The 23,297-nt window shown below is 46.2% G+C and overlaps 1 protein-coding gene across 1 annotated transcript in view; it reads left to right on the top strand.

Moving 5' to 3' along the window:
- LIPC (lipase C, hepatic type) overlaps positions 1 to 23,297 on the top strand; it is a 318,457-nt gene that overhangs the window by 28,991 nt on the left and 266,169 nt on the right. The gene's annotated exons all lie outside the window — the stretch shown is intronic.

Raw genomic sequence — 23,297 nt, 5'->3', positions numbered from 1 at the left:
CACCTGTGGTCGGGGGCCGAACTGCATGCTCTACTTCCTGAAACTTCTGAGCAACCAGTCTTCTCACGGTATGGAGTCGACGCTGGTGTTCTCGAATCCAGGTACTTGGGCTACTGCCCGGACCGGGGTCTTCTGAGTCTAGCTCCAGTTCGGTGATTTCTCGGCCACTTCTTCCAAACAGCAACAAGTAGGGGGTGTAGCCGGTGGTTGCATGAACTCGATTATTATACACCCACACCAGCTCGGACACGAATTCGGGCCACTTCATCTTTTTGTCCGCTTCCAGTGTTCGCAACATTTGCAACAGGGTTCGGTTAAAGCGCTCGCATGCACCGTTCCCTTGCGGGTGGTAGGGCGTTGTCCGGGAATGGTCGATCCCATAGATGCGGTATAGCTCATCCATCACTCGTCCTTGGAAGCAGGCCCCCTGGTCAGAATGAATTCGCTTCGGGCACCCATAAATCCGGATGAAATCTTGACAGATGGCCTTGGCTGCGGCTTCTGCCGTCCGATCTTTAGTGGGCGTCACTACTGCAAACTTGGTGAAGTGATCAGTCATGACTAAACAGTGTCCATAACCGTTGTATGAAGTTCCTACCATTAAGTAGTCAATCATCAAGACTTCCAAGGGGGCAGAAGTTCGGATGGTCTGAATGGGAGCTCTTTGCTCCGGGGGCTTGTTCAACTCACACTGGCGACATGTTCGGCAGACCCCCTCGACTTCTTGTCGCAGTTGAGGCCAATACACCAGCCGTTGCAACCACCGGAAGGTCTTTTCTACTCCGAAGTGAGCACCTCTTCTATGAGCTTCTTGGGCTAGCTGTGTTACTAGCGCTCCTGGAACTACCACTTGCCAGGTAACATCAAACTCTCGAGGCAGCTGGATTCTTCGGCATAGCAAGCCGTCCTTCAGGAGGAGCCTCTCCCACTGGCCTAGGATTTGTAGGGTAGTTGGAAGTGAAGCGGCTCTGGTTTCCTGGTCGGGTCTCTGATTAAGGGCGACCCATTCTCTCAACTTTGCTAGCTCCGGGTCGGATTGCTGCAGATGTATCCATTCGTCTCTTGAACGGCCCAGAATCTGAGTGGGCCTCGTCTCCCCTCTGGTCTCTTGGGCGTCGACCACAGCAGCGGCGAACTGGCTGAAATCCGGGATCTCGTCGCCTTCGAGCTCCTCATCTCTGTCCTTCTTCGGCCCCGCCTGAGTGACCCAGGACAGGGCATCTGCATGCGTGTTCAGGGCCTTGGACCGATAGGCGATTTTATACTGGAATTTGGACATCCTTGCGACCCACCGCTGTTCTAACGCGCCCAGTTTGGCGTTCTCCAAGTGGGCCAAAGGGTTGTTATCTGTCCGCACTTGCACTTCTGACCCTGACAGGTACTCAGCAAACTTCTCGGTCATGGCCCACACCAGTGCCAGTAGCTCCAGCTTAAACGAACTGTAGTTGTCCGGATTCTTCTCCGTATCTCGGAGTGACCGGCTGGCATACGCGATCACTCGCTCTTTCCCTCCTTGTACTTGAGCCAGCACTGCTCCCAGCCCATGCAAGCTTCCATCAGTGTACAACATGAACGGCTGCGAAAAGTTAGCGTAGGCCAGAATCGGGGCACCTGTTAGCGCCATTTTCAATGCTCGGAATGCCTCTTCTTGTCGTGGGCCCCACTGAATGGGCTGCCGCTTGGCTCCCCCGGCTGTTCCTCTCAGCAATTCATTGAGCGGGTTCGCAACCTTAGCGAAGTCTTTAATGAATCTGCGGTAGTATCCAGCGAGCCCCAGGAATGCCCTTAGTTCCCTTAGATTGGCGGGCGTGGGCCACTTCTGCACGGCAGCTGCTTTCTCCGCAGTGGGGTGCACCCCTGCACTGGACACAGTGTGCCCCAGATATTCAATCTCTCGTTTGAAGAGACGACACTTACAAGGCTTAATTTTCAGGCCATGCCTTTGTAGCCGTTCTAACACTTGTTCCAATCGGCGGAGATGATCCTCAAACGTTGCGGAATAGATAATTATATCGTCCAGATATATTAAAGTGGCTTCAAAGTTGAGGTCCCCCAAGCATCTCTCCATCAGCCGTTGGAAGGTTCCTGGCGCATTTGTTAGTCCGAACGGCATTCGATTGAACTCAAACAGGCCCATAGGGAGAACAAAAGCTGTCTTCGGACGATCCTTCTCAGCTACTGGGACCTGCCAATAGCCACTGGCCAGGTCGAGGGAGGAGAAGAATTTGGCGCTCCCTAGTGCAGATAGAGACTCTTCGATTCGGGAGAGTGGATAGGAGTCCCGCACTGTACAGGCATTCAGCTTCCGATAGTCTACGCAGAATCTCAGGGTACCGTCCTTCTTTCGGACCAGCACGATCGGAGCCGCCCAGGGGCTCTGGCTTTCACGGATCACATCGTTCCACAACATGTGGGCCAACAGCTCTTTCACCTCCTGGTAAATTTGAGGCGGGATCTGCCGATATCTCTCTCGGATGGGAGCAGTATTTCCGGTGGGTATTTCGTGCTGAATGTCCCGAGTGCACCCGAAATCATCTTCATGCTGTGCAAACACTCCCTGATATCGCTGTAGAAGTTGTTCGATCTGCCTTACTTGTCCAGCAGAAAACTCAGTCAGGTTAGCTTCCATTTCTTCCAGGAGGTGGCGTCCAGCCAACGGTTCTCTTCCATGTTCCTGGCTATTGAGGGACACCTCTAGGGTCCATGGTTTTCCTTCCACAGGTGCCAGCCCTATAGCGTCAGCTCTAGTAAGGGCCTCCGGCATTACGCACACTCGCGCCACCTCTTGTCGGGGCAACAACTGTAAACTGGTGCCACTTAAATTGATGCAGCGCACGGGTACTCGACCGTGCCGCACGGTGGCCAGAGTTCGAGCAATCAGGAGTCCAGAGGGCGCTTCTTCTCCCTCCATTGGTTCAACTTGAATGTCCACGCCCTCTAAGGACACATGTGCCAGCACCGGCAAAGTGAGTACAGTCTGTCCCACCGGCAGTGTCATTGTGGCTTCGGGCGGTATCGATACCTTACCAAGGTACTGGGAGGTAGTGGGCAACTTTTGAATCTGACTGATCCGCACGAGGTGCTGGAACACTGTCTTGTTAGCTGGGTCTCGAGTGGCGCGGGTCCAGTTGTTTTTGCTACAGCCCTCAGCCAGGAACTGTCCGACTTCTTTCAGCACATTCATGCCCAGGGTTACAATGGGCCCATCGCCTCCGGGCCCGGTGGTCAGTACAATCCCTTTTCGACCGAGGTCCTTTCCACATGCCCGCACGGACATCCATACTACTCCCGCTACTGGGATAGGTAGTTGATTAGCTGCCACCAGTTTGACAGTGGGTTCCCGGCAGGAACGAGCGACTTCAGGAAAGTGACTTTGGAAGTACGTCTCAGGCATAGTGGTCACTTGAGACCCGGTGTCCATCAAACAGCGGATCCGCTGCCCATTGAATTCAGCCCAGATAATGGGCCTCTCGGAGACAATGTCATCAGAGCTCCCTCTTCTACTCTCTGAAGCTCGAGACCTCACGGTATGCTCCACAACCGTGGGGCATTTTAGTTTAACGGCTGTCCCCTCCTCCTCCTTTCTCGGTTGGGACAGTCTTTGGAGATATGCCCCCTACCTCCGCAGGTCCAGCACTCCGGTCCTCGTTCTGCCGATAGGTCGGGTACATGTCGTGCTGGGGCCGGATAGGAACGTCTTTCTCGTTCTGGTCTCCATCTGTGTTGAGCAGTACGGTCCGTCGGCAAGGGGGCAGTAGGAGTCTTCCTAATAGAATTCAGCTCACCCCGAATGTCTCGAATTTCCTGACGTATTTCCTGTACCCAATCAGGCTCTTGGTTGGTGAATCCAGGAGCAATTGCCTCATGACTTCTAACTGTGGTTTTGAGAACAGGAACTTCTCTCTCCAGGACTCTAGCTTCAGCCCCTACCTCCAGGAAGCCCATATGAGGGCTCAATCGCAGCCGTTCCTTCAGGATCTGCCTCAGGGAAGGGTCTTTCAAGCCAGCAATCAGTTGGTCACGCAACACCTCATCCAATGGTCCCAGTCCTCGGTTCCCATCTCGAGTTTTCTTAGTGATATGGGCCGTCACTTCCTGTAATGCATTAACATACTGATTTACTGTCTCATTTTCCCCTTGGACCCGCTGAAACAACCGTAAGCGCAAGTGTCCCAAATCTGTAGTGTCACCGTGCATGTCCTCTAGAATTTTTATCACTTTATTCACGGTGTCACGGTCCCCAGGTGGGCGGTACATCACAGTCTGTCGGGCCTCTCCATCAAGGGTTAGGAGGGCCAGCACCGGCTGGGCTAGAGGGTCAAGGGGATGCATACGTAGCATACTTCTCAGTCTTTCTGCCCAGTCCCAAAGTGACATGCCATCCCCCGTAAACTTGGGAAGATGGCTGAGCATAGCCCCCAGGGGTATATGGCTCCGGCCGGACCCAGCCACAGACTGATCCGCCATCTCTGCGTCTGAATGTTGCATCCTGCCGACTACGCCAAATGTAATGCAGGTACCGGAATGCAACGCACAGAGACACAAGGCGAGAACAGTCAGAGATGTTTGTAAACAGTTTTATACAACAGGTATACTGAAACAAGGGATTAGCAACAAGGGTAATGAACAGTGGTTTGAAATATCAGAAAAATACGAAATTTCTCAAAGTAAGGCGCAGTCTCTTAAAATAAGGCGCAGTCTCTTAAAGTAAGGTGATGCCCTCAAGCATGAGAAGCACCACACAAGTTCTTTAACCGTGAATTTGGCCCTAGCGGGGGTCACCGGTTATTCCCGCTAGGCCGTGAGTCTCTTTCCGGATGAATTCAATTAAATCACGTTGTGCTACTTTAGCCCCAACCGTCCCCCTCCCAACCTGAGTACTTAAACCCAATTGTCCCCGATACCGTGGGTGAGCAGTGGAAGTGACGGCCCTGCTCACGTATGCAGCTCCTCTCTGCTTGGCTGTTGGGGGCAGTCTCTCGAGCCTTGGATAGGGGGGTCCAGGCCTTGTCTGTCGGCGGCCGACGTCGGGTTCCGCGAACTCACTCAGCACCGCGATCAGGTTCCTAGTATCCTCAGCAGGCACAGCACTCGAGTCACAACTGTGAGGGATCCGGAGCTCTTTTACCGGTGCCCGGCTGGAGCACCTCTCAGGCCTCTGGATTTGGCCTGTCACGCGGGGTTTCTCAGGACGCAGGGAGCACGTCTGCTCCTCTCTGCTGCTTGGCGCCAAAGACCCCTCAGGTTTGGCGCGCTGGCCTCTTATCTCTCTGAACTCCTTCCTGGAAGTCACCTGATCGGGTCCAGCCTCTGAATCTGCCCTCCCTGCAACTTCCTTTGTATATTTTAGTTCCGCTTTACTGTCTCTGGCCAGTAGATGGCAGTCTCGCTCCATCCCTGAAACGTCATGTTGAAGTTCTTTTACAAGCTTTTTTGCTCGTTCTACACAACCACCCCCTTCATGAATTTGTGGGTGTGTGAGTGGTTGCACCATTAGTATTTTGAACCTGTGCTGCCCCTGCCTTTATCATAGGGGTCTACTGTATCCTGCTAGTGGATTGGTAATATGACCTAGTGTTGGTAAGGCTGTTTCTTTTTCTGTGAGATTTGATCTTGAATTTAAGAATCACTATTATGACATAAAGCTGTCATGCAAAATTTAGTGGTGAATACTGTGCATTTTCCTTAAAAACTGCACATGAAAATATCACCATGTACACATGGGGCAGCAGTGGAATTGCCTTTCCAAATTATGGAGAAAAAAGAATAATTAGATTTTAAACATAACTATAACCATGTGGATTCAGAATTTCCCACACTTCCAATCCCACCCACTATTAAGTAGATTTGCTAGGTTAAAGCACCATTCCAGCGAGTTTTTTATTTTACCACTTGAGTGGTGTCACTACTGTATGTTTCCTGCCCCTAGTAGTATACTCATCAGCCGCCATCTTCATCTGTTATCGGCGCCGATCCCATCCTCTTTAGCTGGTTTTCACCTTCTGGATTGCTCCAGTGTGTGCTGGGTGAGCCAGAAGTCACAACTCTATGACAGCCGGAACGAGGATCTCATAGACTTACATTGAGAGCTTGTGACAGTTACCTCTGACTTCCGGTCAGTCAGAAGTTGCAGTCGCAAGAAGGCGTCATCGCAGGACTGGAGCGGCGCCGGGAAGAGCTGAAGACAGCAGCTGGTTAATATATGATTAGAGTCAGGAAACTTACCTCAGTGGCAGGACTTCAGCACTGAAATAAATGTAAAAATTGCTGTAGTAGTGCTTTAATATTAAATACAAATACATCATATACAGTACATGACTGCCATTATTAGGACAAACTTTCTGTCTTCCTATGTTCATCATCCCTTTGCCTTCCTTTTCCCCTTCTGATTTCCAGAACTTTCTTCCTCCTTTTACCTTTTCTTTTTAGACAAAGCTATAATTCATCATACAGCTTCTCTTCGATGTTACCGCCACATTCCTGCTGCCTAACAAGGTGTATACTGTTGTGACCATTAGCACTATGCCCATACCACTAATTTACATCACATTGTTCAGAGCCATGAAGACTGGGAATTGATAACTAAATATATCTATATCATTTAATTCATATATGCACAAAATAGCCACAGAAGAACCTGCAGAGAAAGGATAAATGATACGGGGGAATTACATTTACTTTGAGGTAAGACAACGAGTAGCAAAAAGGAAAGGGGTTTACATTGTAGTTCAGCACCAGTATCAGGTCCTGAGGCATCCTCCTGATCTGTCCTGTATACTGGTCACTGAAAGGAGAAAGACTGACAAATAATCCCTTCCCCCTCGTACTTTATAGTTTTCACGGCCATTTTACACATTTTATTAATGACAGCTATTTCTGGAGAGCAATTTACATATAATTTTGGTTGCAGAAAATAGATACGTAACTACTATTGAGAAATGCTGTTAGATAGTCTGTGCAATTGAAGTTGGTGATAACTGCCTGCTGTGTGGTGCTGTTTTTAACAGAAAGTAGCTAGAACTATACAGCTATTTCCTCCATAATTGGTCTCTAACTGTGTGCCCGTGGAAAAGTGACATGCAGCTTGGCATTGTTAGCCAATTTACAGGAATGCGAGTGGCCCTTATTGATAGCATACTGGTGCTTTCTACACTGCGATGAATATGAATACGCATTGACTTGAACTGAGCCCATTGTGGTAGATATACAGTGTTTAAGGCAGGCTTTACTTTTTACCATTCACCCCTCTATCAAATATTCATTTATCACAATATATCTCTGAGCTTTTCATTCCCATGCAGGTATACTATGATAGAATGTGAATATTCTAAAGCCTAGCAAAATAAAACTTTCTATAACTACAAAAGCCATAATTATAGCCCTATTCAGACATTCCAGTTTTTCAATGATAGAACACGTATCCATTATAATATTTGAAGCTGTTCACATGTCTGTGAAGTGTCCACAATAAAATCACGGAGATATGTCCATTTCATAACCAAGTCAAAGATCCAAATTATACCTACAAGTCTATGTGGGCCTGCACCACTCCTGGCAGTTTAAGGCTATTTTCACACATCATGTTTTTTTCAGCTTTTTTTATGCATTTTTTTATGAAAATTTTCAGCTGCGTTTTGCAGTACCAGCAACGTTTATGAGATTCCAGAAATCTCATGCACACATCATGTTTTTTATTTGTTCAGGATTTTGTGTTTTGTGTGTTTTTTTTTTCAAAATTGAGCATGTTACTTCTTTCAGCGTTTTTTCAGCGGTTTTTCACCCATTGGAAGTAATGGGTGGTGAAAAAAACGTTGAAAAAACTGAAGTGTCAAGTTTTACATGTACATGCATAACAGATGGATGGCTGAAAAAACAAAGCAGTAAACAGAATACAAATATATATGGTCCAAATGAATCCGCACTACTGCCAAAATGACCTGCATAACAGAGACAACAGGACAGTGAAAAAAAACGCACCGCAAAAAAGCAAGAAAACAGCAACAAAAATCCTAAACAACCTCCTGGCAAGAGATCAGGTTTTGCAGCAGAAAATGAACACAGAAAAAACCATGATGTGTGAACATAGCTTAACCCTCTAAATGTTGCGATTGATATCGATTTAGATGGCAGGCAGAGGGAGGGGGCCCCCCTCTGCCCTTTGATCAGCGCCCCCGCAACATCATCGCAAGGGGCTGATCGATGCCATGGTGACTCGAATGTCGTCATGACGACATCCCGGTCACCAGATCTAGCAGATTAGTTGGATCATGCGCAATGCATGATCTAACTAACTCGTGTCAGTGCAGCACTGACAGTTATAAAGAATAGCAGTGTTCCTGCATTGCTATGCTTTATAACTGCAAACAGAGCTGTGAAAGTCAAAGACCCAATTAAGTAAAAAAGTTTAAAAAAAAATTGTAAAAATAACGACCAGACCTATAAAACTGTCCCACTAGTTAACCCCTTCAGTGAATACCGTAAAAATAAAAAAAGAGGCAAAAAACTATGCCTTTTTCATCATACTGCCGAACAAAAAGTGGAAGAGAACACAATCAAAAAGACAAATGCTAATAAAAATGGTATCACTGAAAATGTCATCTTGTCATGCAAAAAACAAGCCACCATACAGCTCCATCAGCGGGAAAATAAAAAAGTTATAGCTCTAAAAATAAAGTGATGCAAAAATAATTCTTTTTTCTATAAAATTGTTTTTATTGTGTAATAAAAGTGCCAAACCATAAAAAATGATATTTATGTTGTATCAATTTAATCGTATTGACCTGAAGAATAAAGCTGCCTTATCAATTTTGCCACACGCAGAACGGCATAAAAAAAGAAAACCTGAATTTCTGGTATTTGTTCATTCTGCCACACCAAAATTGGAATAGAAAGCAATAAAAAAATGTCATGTGCCCAAAAATGATACCAATAAAAATGTCAACTCGTCCAGCCAAAAACAAGCCCTCACATGTCAGCAGAAATATGAAAAAATTATAGCTCTCAAACTATGGCTATGCACAAACTTGTTTTTTCAAAAGAAAACGCGTCTTTTAGAGTGTGACAGCAGCTAAACATAAAAAAGCAATATAAATCTGATATCACTGTAATCACACTGACCTGAAGAATAAAATCGTCTATTCACTCATACTGCACAAGGAAAGGTGTAAAAATAAATAAAACCAATTCTTCACCTGCTGTTGATTTGTTCATTCTGCCTCCCAAAGATCGCAGTAAGGCTCGGCTCACATTTATCCTGCGCTCTACTCTGTGCGCTTACACCGGGGTTTCCATGTAAATTTCTGAAATACGTGATTCAGATGGAACCCCCGGCGGAAGATTGCATATAGTGAGGCAGATGGATGCATTGTGGATGCCGCCTGGCCTATGATACGGTGGTGTCTGTCTTTTAAGACGTTCGTAAAAGTGCCATCGGCCACAGTTTTGTGCACCTCGGAAAAGAAGGACACAGCTGAGCAGAGGCCTGACAGAGTCCAGAGTAACTCTGCTTCCTCATTATAGTGAATGGATCCCTCTGGGGTTTCATCTGAATCATGTCATTCAGAGATTTAGATGGAAGCCCCGATATAAATGCTCAGCGCAGAGTAAATGTGATCCCAAACATTATGTAAAATGTTCCCAATAAAAGCTTCAACTCAATCCACAGAAAAAGAAAGACCCCACTCAGCTTCCACGTTACTGATACTACAAAGGCTCTGGAAAAGCACTATGGCTCCTTGCCCCCCAAAAAATCCAGCAAATTTTGCATTCCCACATCCAAATGCCCCCTCCATTCTGAGCCCCAAAGTGTGTTTAAACCACATTTAGTGTCCACATGTTTGGCATTTCTGTAGCAATGAGAGCCTGCTTAATTTACGGGTGCGTGTCTCCAGAAGCACGAGCTAGGCACTACAACATACTGAGCACTACAATGTACGGGCACTACAATAGCAGATTTACAATTTTCACTCAGCAACTTCCACTGCTGCTTGTTTCTGGAACCTCCCATGAAGTCAAAAACATCACTACACTTGTAGGTAAATTCCCAGATGGGTATGATTTCAAAAATGGGGTCACTTGAGAAGGATTTTGCTCTTCTAGCACTTAGGGGCTCTGTATATGGAGTCTGCAAACTATTCAAGGAAAATCTGTGCTCCAGGAGGCAAATAGCACTCTGTCCCTCCTGAGTCTCGCCATATGGCTAAGCAGTACTGTACAGCCACATATGGGGTATTTCCACATTCAGCAAAATTTGTGTGACACATTTTGGTGACAATTTTACCCATTTCCCCTTGTGAAAATGTAAAATCTGGGGTAAAACAAAATGTTTGTGGTAAAAATGTAATTCATTTTTCTTCACCGCTCAATGGTATAAAATTCTGTGACACACCCGTGATATTGATATGATCATTGCACCCTTAGATGAATTCATTGAGAGGTGTAGTTTGTAAAATGGGGTCACTTGTTCTGGCACCAGTGGGTCATGGCACCCACAAGCCATAACAGTAAAATCTGCATTAAATTATGGCGCTCCTTCCCTTCTGAGTTTTGCACTGTTCTTCAAAAGTAGTTCCTGATTACATGTAGGGCATTGGTGTACTTAGAATAAATTGCACAGCAAACCGAGAGGCCCATTTTTTTCCTATTAGCCCTTATTAAAAATTAAAAATATGGGGCTAAAACAACATTTTAGAGGTAAAAATATAATTATTCTTTCTTCATTGCCCAATGATATAAATTTCTGCGAGGCACATGTGGTGTCAAAATGCTCACTGCATCCCTAGTAGAGATGAGCGTTGTTCTACTCGAACTGTTCGCCAATCTCAAATTCGAGCTGTTTTGGGCGGTGTTCGAGCCGTTCGGCGAACACGAACAATTTGAGAAAAATTCGGCTGTTCGAGGTTATGTTCGATAACTGTTCGTGCACCAAAATCATAACTGGATTTTTTCTCAGTAATGATGAAAATTAATGTTAATACGCAGTTTGAGTGTACAGCGGGGTGGGGGGAGGGGCAGGGGATGGATCTCTGCAGGAACAATGAAGATCTCCATTTTTTTTTTCTCTTTCCCGCATTTACAGTGGGGAGGTGCAATCTGTCAGCCTATCAGCAGCGCACACACGGAGCGAAGTGCTTTTTTTCACACAAGCAAGGGCATGTGTCATTGGCAGTGTATGTCACATGTCCTTGCCCTATAAGACCAAGTCATTTTCCCCGTCGCCACCATTTTCTCACTGCTGCAGCTGCGTGTTAGACGGCACCGCTGTTGCTGTGTGCGCTATACCTTGTTAATTTCAAGCCAATTTTCGCACAAATCTACAGATAGCTTGGGAGTAGGGAATAGTTGTGATTGCAGTCCTTTTAAGGACTAGGTTACAGCATTTCCTACGACTTTTATCAGGCAGGTCTGTGCTCTTAAATAGATAGATTGTGGGAGTAAAGACTAATTGTAATTGGAGTCCTTTTCAGGACTAGGTTACATCAGTTCCTATCAGTTTTTGCCAGGCAGGTCTGTGCCAGTGCTGTGCAAGTTTTTTTCACAGCATTTGGCTGAATCTAGCAAAGCTAATCCTTTTTGGCCTATTGCAGAGTGTGTTAGTCAGTGGAGTAGCCTATCTGTGTTGCAAGATATACCACCTGTGTATAGAATACCAATTTTTTTACTGCACCTAGTGAAGTAAAATCTTTTGGGCATAGCATCATTCTATTAGTCCATCTATACTGACCTCCATCAGGTTGCAAATTGAATATAATTTTTTTCTGCATCTAGCTCTGAAAAAATATTGGGCTTCTAGCTGTGTGTGGGACTTGTTGTATTAGTCCATCTATACTGACCTCCATCAGGTTGCAAACTGCATATATTTTTTTCTTCATCTACCTCTGAAAAAATATTGGGCTTCTAGCTGTGTGTGGGACTTGTTCTATTAATCCATCTATACAGACCTCCATCAGGTTGCAAACTGAATATATTTTTTTCTGCATCTACCTCTGAAAAAATATTGGGCTTCTAGCTGTGTGTGGGACTTGTTGTATTAGTCCATCTATACTGACCTCCATCAGGTTGCAAACTGAATATATTTTTTTCTGCATCTACCTCTGAAAAAATATTGGGCTTCTAGCTGTGTGTGGGACTTGTTGTATTAGTCCATCTATACAGACCTCCATCAGGTTGCAAACTGAATATATTTTTTTCTGCATCTACCTCTGAAAAAATATTGGGCTTCTAGCTGTGTGTGGGACTTGTTGTATTAGTCCATCTATACTGACCTCCATCAGGTTGCAAACTGAATATATTTTTTTCTGCATCTACCTCTGAAAAAATATTGGGCTTCTAGCTGTGTGTGGGACTTGTTCTATTAATCCATCTATACAGACCTCCATCAGGTTGCAAACTGAATATATTTTTTTCTGCATCTACCTCTGAAAAAATATTGGGCTTCTAGCTGTGTGTGGGACTTGTTCTATTAATCCATCTATACAGACCTCCATCAGGTTGCAAACTGAATATATTTTTTTCTGCATCTACCTCTGAAAAAATATTGGGCTTCTAGCTGTGTGTGGGACTTGTTGTATTAGTCCATCTATACAGACCTCCATCAGGTTGCAAACTGAATATATTTTTTTCTGCATCTACCTCTGAAAAAATATTGGGCTTCTAGCTGTGTGTGGGACTTGTTCTATTAATCCATCTATACAGACCTCCATCAGGTTGCAAACTGAATATATTTTTTTCTGCATCTACCTCTGAAAAAATATTGGGCTTCTAGCTGTGTGTGGGACTTGTTGTATTAGTCCATCTATACTGACCTCCATCAGGTTGCAAACTGAATATATTTTTTTCTGCATCTACCTCTGAAAAAATATTGGGCTTCTAGCTGTGTGTGGGACTTGTTCTATTAATCCATCTATACAGACCTCCATCAGGTTGCAAACTGAATATATTTTTTTCTGCATCTAGCTCTGAAAAAATATTTGGCCTTCTAGCAGTGTGTGGGACTTTCTCTATTAGTCCATCTATACTGACCTCCATCAGGTTGCAAATTGAATATAATTTTTTTCTGCATCTAACCCAGCCAATAGTTTTGGCCTAATACCACAGTTTGGCCACTCAGCTCTGCTCGGTTCCCATCCATTGTTTTTTTGTGCAAACAACTCCAGAGTTGTTAATTAGTTAACCACCAAAATGAGTGGAAAAAGGCCTGCTGCTGGTGGAAAGGGGAATAGGCGTGTTGGGAAGGGGAAAAAAGGTTGTGTCCGTGGGGTAGGTGTTAAAGCAACAGTAACATCTGCAGAAGAAAGACCATCTTCCAGCCAAACTAAAATGTCTACTTCTTTTAGCGGACAATGTGATAAGATCCCTTTCTTACGGCCACGCCAATCACTACAAATTCCAGATGAGGCACAAAAACAGCAGGTGCTTCAACGGATATCAAGTGCTCCTTTAAGTGGGCTCTCCTCCACATCAACTTCAACATCACAAATACTCCAGTCCTCAAAGGTGTCACCCCAATCGCACTTGCTTCCTCACAGCTCCCAAATCTCCAGCTGCCCGTCTGAGTATGAGGTAGAACAGATGGTTGAGTCTGCAGAGCTGTTTACTCATACTATAGCCTGGGAATCAGAGGTCGACTCCAGCGCTTCTGTGAATCCAGACGAGGAAATGATCTGCACTGATGCCCAGAATCTTTATGAGTCGGATCCAGGACCAGACGCAGAAGGTTCTGACCATAATGTAGACCCTCATTCCCAAACTGTAACTCCTGTTGGTGGAGACAATGAGGAAGACGATGATAAGACTCAAATACCTGATTGGAGCGACAACTTTAGTTTTTTGTCAGGGCAGGAACAGGTTGGCTCTGAGGACGACGGGTGTGATAACGCACAGGGTGATGATGATGAGGTTGGAGATCCCACTTACTGTCAACCCACAGTCAGCCAAGAGATGAGGTCAGCAGAGGAGGTGGAGGAAGATGCTAGTGACGACGAGGTCAGGTTGCGCCTTCCTGGACAGAGACGTAGTACTGGAAGCACGTCAACAACTGCATCCTCAAACACAACTCTGCCTCTCACCACAAGTCGTGGTGGCTCTTCAGGTCGCATGGGTGCTAAGCCTTGCATAGCCTGGGCATTTTTTCAGATCGATAAAGATGACCCAACTCGTGTTATCTGTAACATTTGTCAGCAAAAGCTAAGTAGAGGCCAAAAAATACATAGTTTGAGTACTTCATGCATGAACCGGCATATGGACATGAAGCATAAGTTGCAGTGGGAAGCTCAGTGTGCTACAATGCGGCCTAGCCGGCCGGGCCAACCACCATCTGCCATATCTTGTGCATCCGCGGCCTCTTCATCCTCTGTGACTGGGGGGACAGCAGTCACACCTGTTTTGGGGCGCAGACCTGCCACCTCTTTACCCGCAACAGCCAGCATGATTGGCAGGTCATCATTTTCTTTGGAGGTGGTAACACCAGCTGGTGTTGAGCGCTGTCCGACATCGATAGCACCACCTTTGGATCAAGGCAACCTAACATGTCCGCCTGCATCTTCCTCACAGACCGGCAGTTTGCCGGGGACACCCTTATCAACCCCGTCTAAGCACAATAGCCAGCCCTCGGTCCCTCAGATGTGGACAAGTAAAAGACCATTTCCTCCTAGCCATGAGAAAGCTAAGAGGTTGAATTTCACCATCTGCAAGTTCTTGGCTACAGAAATGCTGCCTTTCTGCCTGGTGGACACAGAGGATTTTCGAGACCTTATGTCCATCGCAGTGCCCCAGTACCAGATGCCCAGTCAGCACTACTTCTCAAAGAAAGGTGTGCCTGCGCTCCACCAGCATGTCGCACACAACATCACCGCTTCTTTGAGAAACTCTGTGTGTGACAGGGTGCATTTCACCACAGACACTTGGACGAGTAGGCATGGACAGGGGCGTTACATGTCGCTGACTGGGCACTGGGTAACTATGGTGACAGCAGGACAAGGGGCTGCTGTCCAAGTCTTGCCGTCCCCACGAGTTGTGCGTCAATCCTCTTTATGTCAAAGTTCCTCCACTGCTTCTGCCTCCTCAACCTCCTCTCGGTCTTCCACCTGCACCCAAAGCCTGTCTGGTCATGCCACAAGCTTTCTAACTGCGCAGAAGGGATCCTGCACACCTCCTTACTATGCTGGCAGTAGGGCTCAACGTCATCAGGCGGTTTTTACATTGAAATGTTTGGGAAATGTGAGTCACACAGCTGAGGAGTTGTGGTCAGCTCTGGAGAACCAATTTCATGAATGGTTGTCTCCACTGGACCTGAAACCAGGGAAGGCCGTGTGCGACAATGCTGCAAACCTGGGTGCGGCCCTTCGCCGGGGCAATGTCACACACGTGCCTTGTATGGCTCACGTGTTGAACCTGGTTTCCAGCAATTTTTAGCCCACTATCCCAGACTAGATGGCCTTCTGCAGAGGGCACGGTCGCTGTGTGCTCACTTTCGCCGTTCGCATCCTTACATCTCTACAGAAGTCGTTGGGCCTGCCACTTCACCGGCTAAAATGCGATGTGCCTACCCGGTGGAATTCAACTCTGCACATGTTGCAGCGACTGTGGCAGCACCGACAAGCCCTGGTGCAATACGTTCTGACGTATAGCCTGGGCCAACGAGATCCAGAGGTGGGGCAAATCACGCTGGAGGAGTGGTCTCAGATCAGGGACCTATGCACCCTTCTGCACAGTTTTGAAATGGCGACGAAGATGTTTAGTGCTGACGATGCCATTATCAGCATGACTATTCCGGTGATTTACATGCTGGAGCACATGCTAAACAGAATTCGGAGTCAGGTGGTGGCACAAGAGGAGGTGGAGGAAGTAGAGGAGGAGGAGTTGTATGCGGAAGGACTAACATCTGCAAGGTCCAGACGGTCGGCAGCACCAAGGCGGCAGGCATGTGAGGGTGGGGGAGATGGTTTTACCAGGGCGCATGGTAGCAGCCAAACTAGTGAGGAAGGTGCAGGAGCCCAGGAAGAAGTGGAGGACGAACTGATGGAAGACTCATCAGATGAGGGAGACCTTGATCACATTTCTGTTGTGCGAGGTTGGGGGGAGAGGACAGAGGAAGGAAGCATGATTGTTACCTCGCCACCAACACAACAGGGACTTGGTGCTCCTGGATGCGCAACACACATGAGTGCCTTCTTGCTGCACTACCTGCAACATGACCCTCGAATTGTGAGAATTAGAAATAATCCTGACTACTGGGTTGCCACACTGTTAGATCCCCGGTACAAAAGTAAATTTGCAGAAATTATTCCTGCCATAGAAAGGGATGCACGCATGCAGGAGTATCAGCAGAGACTGTTGCAGAATCTTACATGTGCTTTTCCACAAAATACCAGTGGTGCACGTAGTGAATCTCACAGTTCCAACTTGCCAACCGTGGGACCGTCAAGTGTTCAGCACTCAAACCGTAACAGAACCACAGTATCTGCTGGTAACATCAATTTTGCGGAATCATTTCACCACTTTTTTAGTCCATCCTTTGCAAGGCCACAGGAGACAAGAAGTCTGACACATAGTCAACGCCTAGAGACGATGGTACAGGAGTATCTCCAAGTAAACATTGAAGCCACGACTGTGTCACTGGACCCTTGCTCTTTTTGGGCTTCCAATCTGGATAAATGGCCGGAGCTAGCCACTTACGCCTTGGAGATCTTGTCATGCCCCGCAGCCAGCGTTCTGTCTGAACGTGTGTTCAGCGCTGCTGGTGGTGTGCTGACAGATAAGCGCACGCGGCTCTCCACTGATAATGTAGACAGACTCACGTTCATAAAGATGAACAAATCATGGATCCGAAACGACTTTTCTACCCCTGTGTCATCCTGGGGAGAGTAAAAGCTTGATGATTGGTTAAAATCACCCTACCAACCGTTTTAAGCTTTCAAATTACTAATCATGTTTATCTATATCTTGGCTGGAAAATAATTTGGGCTTTGTAGCAGTGTGCAGCACTGATTCTATTAGGCCATCTATAATAAGCTCCACCAGATTTAAAATTACTAATCATGTTTATCTGTATCTTGACTGGAAAATAATTTGGGCTTTGTAGCAGTGTGCAGCACTGATCCTATTAGGCCATCTATACTAAAGCTTCACCAGATTTAAAATTAATAATAATTTTTAGCTGCATCTAGCCCGGAAAATAATTTTGGGGCTCCGAGATGCGCAAGACACATAAGTGCCTTCTTGCTGCACTACCTGCAGCATGACCCTCATATTGTCAGAATTCGAAGTAATCATGACTACTGGGTTGCCACACTCTTAGATCCCCCAAACTTTTCGATCAACCTTTTCATTTTAATAAAGAACAAAAAAATGGTCATTTTTGAAATTATAAGCATTAGCAGGTTGTTAGAAACTGAAATCAAACAGTTTTCAACTCAAAACATTATTCTAGGTGATGTTACATTTTCACATAGGACCCCTTGTTCGAAAGGAGCTTCTGAACTCTCTCGCCAATTGAATTTGTCAGGTTTTGGATGGTTTCTGCTTCAATTGTTTTGCATGAGGACAGAATACCCTCCCAGAGCTGTTGCTTAGATGTGAACTGCCTCCCGCCATCATAGACACTCCTTTTAATGATGCTCCAAAGGTTCTGAATGGGGTAGAGGTCAGGGGAGCATGGGGGTCACACCATAAGTTTGTCCCCTTTTATGCCCATATCAGCCAGAGATGCAGATGTTTTATGTGCAGCATGAGATGGTGCATTATCATGCAGAAAAATGATCTTGCTGTGAAATACACGGTTCTTCTTCTTGAACCATGGCAGGAAGTGCTGTTTGAGAAAATCCACATACATTATGGAGTTCATCTTTAGCGCTTTCAGGGATCCTAAAGGGGCCGACAATCTTTCTCCCCATGATTCCAGCCCAAAACATTACTCCACCTCCTCCTTGTTGGCGCTGTAGCCGTGTTTGCGTGGGGTGTCCATCAACCAGCCATCCTCCACTCCATCCATCTGGACCATCGAGCGCTGCACGGCACTCATCCGTGAACAAAACAGTTTTGAAATCAGTCTTCATGTAATGTTTGGCCCACTGGAGTCGTTTCTGCTTGTGTGAAGTGGATAGAGGAGGTCGACAGGATGGCGTATGCACAGCTGCAAACCTCTGAAGGACCCTGCATCTTGTTGTTCGGGGGACGTTGGAGGCACCAGCAGCTTCAAAAACTTGTCTGCTGCTATGACAAGGCTTTTTTGCCGCTGCTCTTTCAACCTGACGTAATTGCCTGTAGGAAAGAGTCCTCAATTTGCCCTTATCAGCACGCACACGTGTGTACTGTGAATCAGCTACATACTTCTTGATTGCCAAGACACTTCATCCTGATCATCGCACAATGTTGATTGTAGTCATGCCTTGACCTAAACACTCCACAATTTGTTGCTTCTCAGCAGCCGACACATCCTTTTTCTTTCCCATTTTGGCAGAAAATGTAGGCTGCTTAATAATGTGAGACAGCCTTCTTAAGTAGTCTTGCCTTTCATTGGACACACCTGCCAAACTAATTAGCACAGGTGTCTGCAATTGCTTACAATGATATAAAGAGCCCTGACACACATCACCATCAATGAGTTTAACTGACAAACAAACAAATTCTTCCCTTATCACTCCTAAACACTTTTTGCATAATAATTTGGAACACAGTGTACATGTGCTTTTCCACAAAACACCAGTGGTTCACGTAGTGAATCTTACAGTTCTAACTTGCCAACCGTGGTCTGTATGGAGTTGTTCAATAAAGGGCCCAAAATTAAGATAACATAGATGGGAGAGGTCTCTATGAATAGGAATTCCTAAGTATTTGATACCCTGTGAGGGCCAAGCAAAGGGAAAGTTGGACTGGATGGAATCCTATATGGATTTGGGGAGGGAGACATCGAGGGCCTCAGACTTCGCTGCATTGATTTAAAAATTTGACCATGTAACAAAGTGATCTATTTCAGCCATAACAGCATGGATGGATATATGTGATTGAGTGATATATACTAGGACATCATCAGCAAATAGAGAGCACTTGTACTCGGTGCCTCCCACCTCAATCCACCTAATATTGGGGTTATGGCGAATTGATGAGAGCAGGTGCTCCGTCACTAGGATGTATAAGAGAGGGGACAGAGAACATCCCTGCCTTGTCCCATTGGTGATTGTGAAAGGTGATGAAAATGTTCTGACGCGCCCCCTGGGCCTTGGGACACCCGGAGCCAGACCCTTTTTGGTGGATGCTGGTGGTTGTAGTCTCCGTGGCGGCGACCCGGTTCCGTGGCTCAGGGCGGTCAAACCAGTGGCGGAACTATTTATGTGGTTTTGATGTTTAAATGTCCGACTACGCCACCCGTGGATTGCGGTCAGAGTGAACCGCCGCTCCAGGGCAGACCGCTGAGGCTGGTGTTGTGGGTGCAGCAGAGCGTAGCATAGCTCCCCACGGGAGGACTATAGCCTCAGGGCAGTGTATGCGGAGGATGGGGGTGATGGTGCAGGGCAGCAGCAGTAATGACACGGAGTCAGTGATGCAGTCCAGGGCCTTTACTCACAGTTCTTATTATCCAGACCACGTCTGCAGGTAACGGCTGCCCACGTCGTACTGTGCTCACCAGGTGAGGGGCTCAGACAACTCCCAGATAACTTTGGAGTGCTTCACAGGACCCCCTTTGTGTGTCCTTTGTCTGGCCTGTCTTACCAACCCTTCTGTCCGGCTGCCTCGGGCCTCCTCTTGGTAAACTTGGCGCCAGTTTCCCTGACCCTATGTGGTGCCTTCCTAGCGGGTGTAGCGAGGGGCTGCGCCACATAAAATGTCACAGCCTCCTGTTTCTAGCTGAGGGTCGTTTCCTGCCTCCACTAGTTTCGGGGACCGGTCTCCCCCTTTGGCCTGACCCCTCCACGCAGGTGGATTCGGGCGTGCGGTGGCGACTCGCCCGTCCGCACCCCTGAGATCCCTTCGTTCCTCGTTCCTGGAGCCTTCTCCGCTCCTCTTCCTTCCTTCTCCCTCTTCCAGGCCTGGGCCTCTGTTACTAGGCCCGCCTCCGGAGCAGAGCTCATGCAGAGCCCCTGCTCCCTGCCACTTCTGCTCAGACTTCTCTGCACTGAACTAAGATGGTGCCCACCTTTTATACTCCCTTCTCAATGCACCCAGGAACTGCTTCCTCCCTGCTCCTGCACTACAGGGTTCCCCTTCCTCAGTGTTCCCTCCCCCCACTCCAGCCAGGGACAGGGACTGTCGTGCCCATCTCAGGGGCATATTGGTCGCCCTGCCCCACGGCAATGTGGTGTAATGCATGCAGGTGTCGGGTCCTGATCCACACTACATCCTTACCTGAGAGTGAGATATCACACCTCTGGGTGAGGTGCAATACCTCTGTAGCAACCGAGCCCTCAGGGTGCTACAGTTCCATTTATCTTCAGCCTAGGTGACGTATTGCGATACAGGGCCGTGATTTTGGCTATAAAAGGGTCCCCTAGACCCCTACCCCAAGCTTTTTAAGAGAATCATATATGGTGTGCCAGGAGACTCTATGGAATGCTTTCTCAGCATCCAACGAGAGTATCTAATTACAAATTTTTAACTGCATCTAGCCCAGGAAATACTTTGTGCCTAGTAGCAGGGTCTGCTAGTCAGCGGATTATCCCGGCTGTTAAGCAAGCTACACCACCTGTAGTTTGGACACTTCATTTTTTCAAAGGAAATGCTCAGTGAAGAGCATCAGGAGGCACCCCAAGGCATAGGGGCTCGGACTGGCAGTAGGATGCCTTGCGGTGGACAGCCGAGCTCGATCCTTATAAAAGCTTTTTAACTGCAGCAGCTTTAGTGGACGCTACTGGAGCTGGAATTACGCGGCTGCTGGCATGAGACTTGCCCTCCAATAGATCCTTGTAAATGGATTTAAAGTGTATTTATTCAAATTAGAGAGACAATTTAAATTAAAAAGCTTAGAGCTGCCTCCACCACAGGGGGGCTCGCTCGACCCACCAGCGGACAGGCACCAGTATTGGGAGAGGGGGGCTGGCCGTCAGGGTTCACCGCGGCTCTGGCACAAACCCGGCGACACGGAGGTGGCACGGGCAGGAGCGGACTGAACGTGTCGGCTTCTCACTTTTTGGATTTTAGAAGGGCATGACATGCCTATATCTGTGTCTCCCCCTCCTTTTACTCCTCCACCTCTTTTCTTTTTGCATGACTATATGTACTTGTCACTTTTCCATGTGTTAGTTGTGTCTTCTGAGCAGTTTGTCAGCTTTTGGACACCTTTGAAGGTGTTTTCTATGTGTTTCTATGTGTTTTTGTTTGCCTGCCATTGGTTTTAACAGTGTTCGAAGGTGTTCGACGAACAGTTCGGCGAACACACGGGTGTTTGACGAACCGAACCGAACTCGAACACTACGGGGGTGGCTCAACACTAATCCCTAGATGAATTCATTGAAAAGTGTAGTTTGTAAAATGACCTCAATCTGGGAGGTTTCTGCTGTTCTGGCACATCAGGGGCTCTGCCAATGTGACATAAAATTTTGGTGAAAAAAAATGAAATGTTATTTTTTTCCTTCCACATTACTTCAGTTCCTGTGAAGCACCTTGAGGGATAATAAACTTCTTCAATGTGGTTTTGAGCACATTGAGGGGTGCAATTTTTAGAATGGTGTAAATTTTCTGTCATATAGGCCCCTCAAAGTCACTTCAAATGTGATGTGGTTCCTAAAAAATAGTTTTGTAAATTGTGCTGGAAAAATGAGAAATCGCTGGTCAAGTTTCAACCCTTCTAACTTCCGAACCCTAGCTAAAAAAATTATGTTTCAAAAATTGTGCTGATGTAGACATGTGGGAAATGTTATTTATTAACTATTTTGTATTACATAACTCTCTGGTTTAAGGCCATTAAAAGTTTGAAATTTGCTACATTTTCGCTACATTTCCGATTTCTTCATAAATGAGCACAAGTCATGTCGAACAAATATTATCACTAATATGAAGTACAATATGTGACGAAAAAACAGTCTCACAATCAGTGGGATCCATTGAAGCGTTCCAGAATTATTACCACATAAACTGACACAGTTCAGAGTTGTAAAATTTGGTCTGGTGATAAAGGTGAAAACAGGCTTTGGGGGGTGAAGGGGTTAAGATGTGTGTTTCAATAGTTTTGTCCATATATTGTATATCCCATCAGAATTTATCAGGCATTGAGATTCTACATGCCTTATCTTTCTTTCAGCTGACATATAATCTTTATTTTATGGGAAGAGTCCGAAGGCACCCATACACATAGACAGTTGGCCATCACCTTTAGGTCAGCTAAGTGGCAGAAAATATATGTCAATGGACTATTATAAAGAGCAGAACATTTTCTACTCCCCTGTTAGCCATGACTAGCCGTCCTACACATGTCTATATCTAATGAACTAAGGTATTATTTATGCAATCCATGGTTTGGCGTTTTAGAAATTACAGAATGTGCATTTAGCTGTAGACTTTTCATAGAATCATAGAATCATAGAATGGTAGAGTTGGAAGGGACCTCCTGGGTCATCTGGTCCAACCCCCTGCTCAAAGCAGGATTCACTAGATCATCTCAGACAGATTTCTGTCCAGCCTCTGTTTGAAGACGTCCATTGAAGGGGAACTCACCACCTCTCGTGGCAGCCTGTTCCACTCATTAATCACCCTAACTGTCAAAAAGTTTTTTCTAATATCTAATCTGTGTCTCCTCCCATTTAGTTTCATCCCATTGCTTCTAGTCTTTCCTTGTGCAAATGAGAATAAAGATGATCCTTCTACAATGTGACAGCCCTTGACATATTTGTAGACAGCTATTAAGTCTCCTCTCAGTCTTCTTTTTTGCAAGCTAAACATTCCCAAATCCTGCAACCGTTCCTCATAGGACATGGTTTGCAGACCAGTCACCATTCTGGTCGCTCTTCTCTGAACTTGCTCCAGTTTGTCTATGTCTTTTTTAAAATGTGGTGCCCAAAACTGTACACAGTATTCCAGATGAGGTCTGACCAAAGAGGAGTAAAGACCGATAATGACTTCATGTGATCTAGACTGTATGCTTCTGTTAATACATCCCAGAATTGTATTTGCCTTTTTTGCTGCTGCATCACACTGTTGACTCATGTTCAGTCTATGATCTATTAGTATACCTAAGTCTTTTTCACATGTACTGTTGCTTAGCTCTATTCCTCCCATTCTGTATATGCTTTTTTCATTTTTATTGCCCAGATGTAGTACTTTGCATTTTTCCCTGTTAAAAACCATTCTGTTGGTTGCTGCCCACTGCT

The sequence above is a fragment of the Phyllobates terribilis genome, unplaced genomic scaffold (assembly GCF_046119375.1).
Source record: "Phyllobates terribilis strain yellow unplaced genomic scaffold, ASM4611937v1 Scaffold_11__3_contigs__length_659146591, whole genome shotgun sequence".
NCBI lineage: Eukaryota > Metazoa > Chordata > Amphibia > Anura > Dendrobatidae > Phyllobates > Phyllobates terribilis.
The sequence above is the reverse complement of the archived record's forward strand: the minus strand, read 5'-3'. Positions and strand labels throughout refer to the sequence as shown.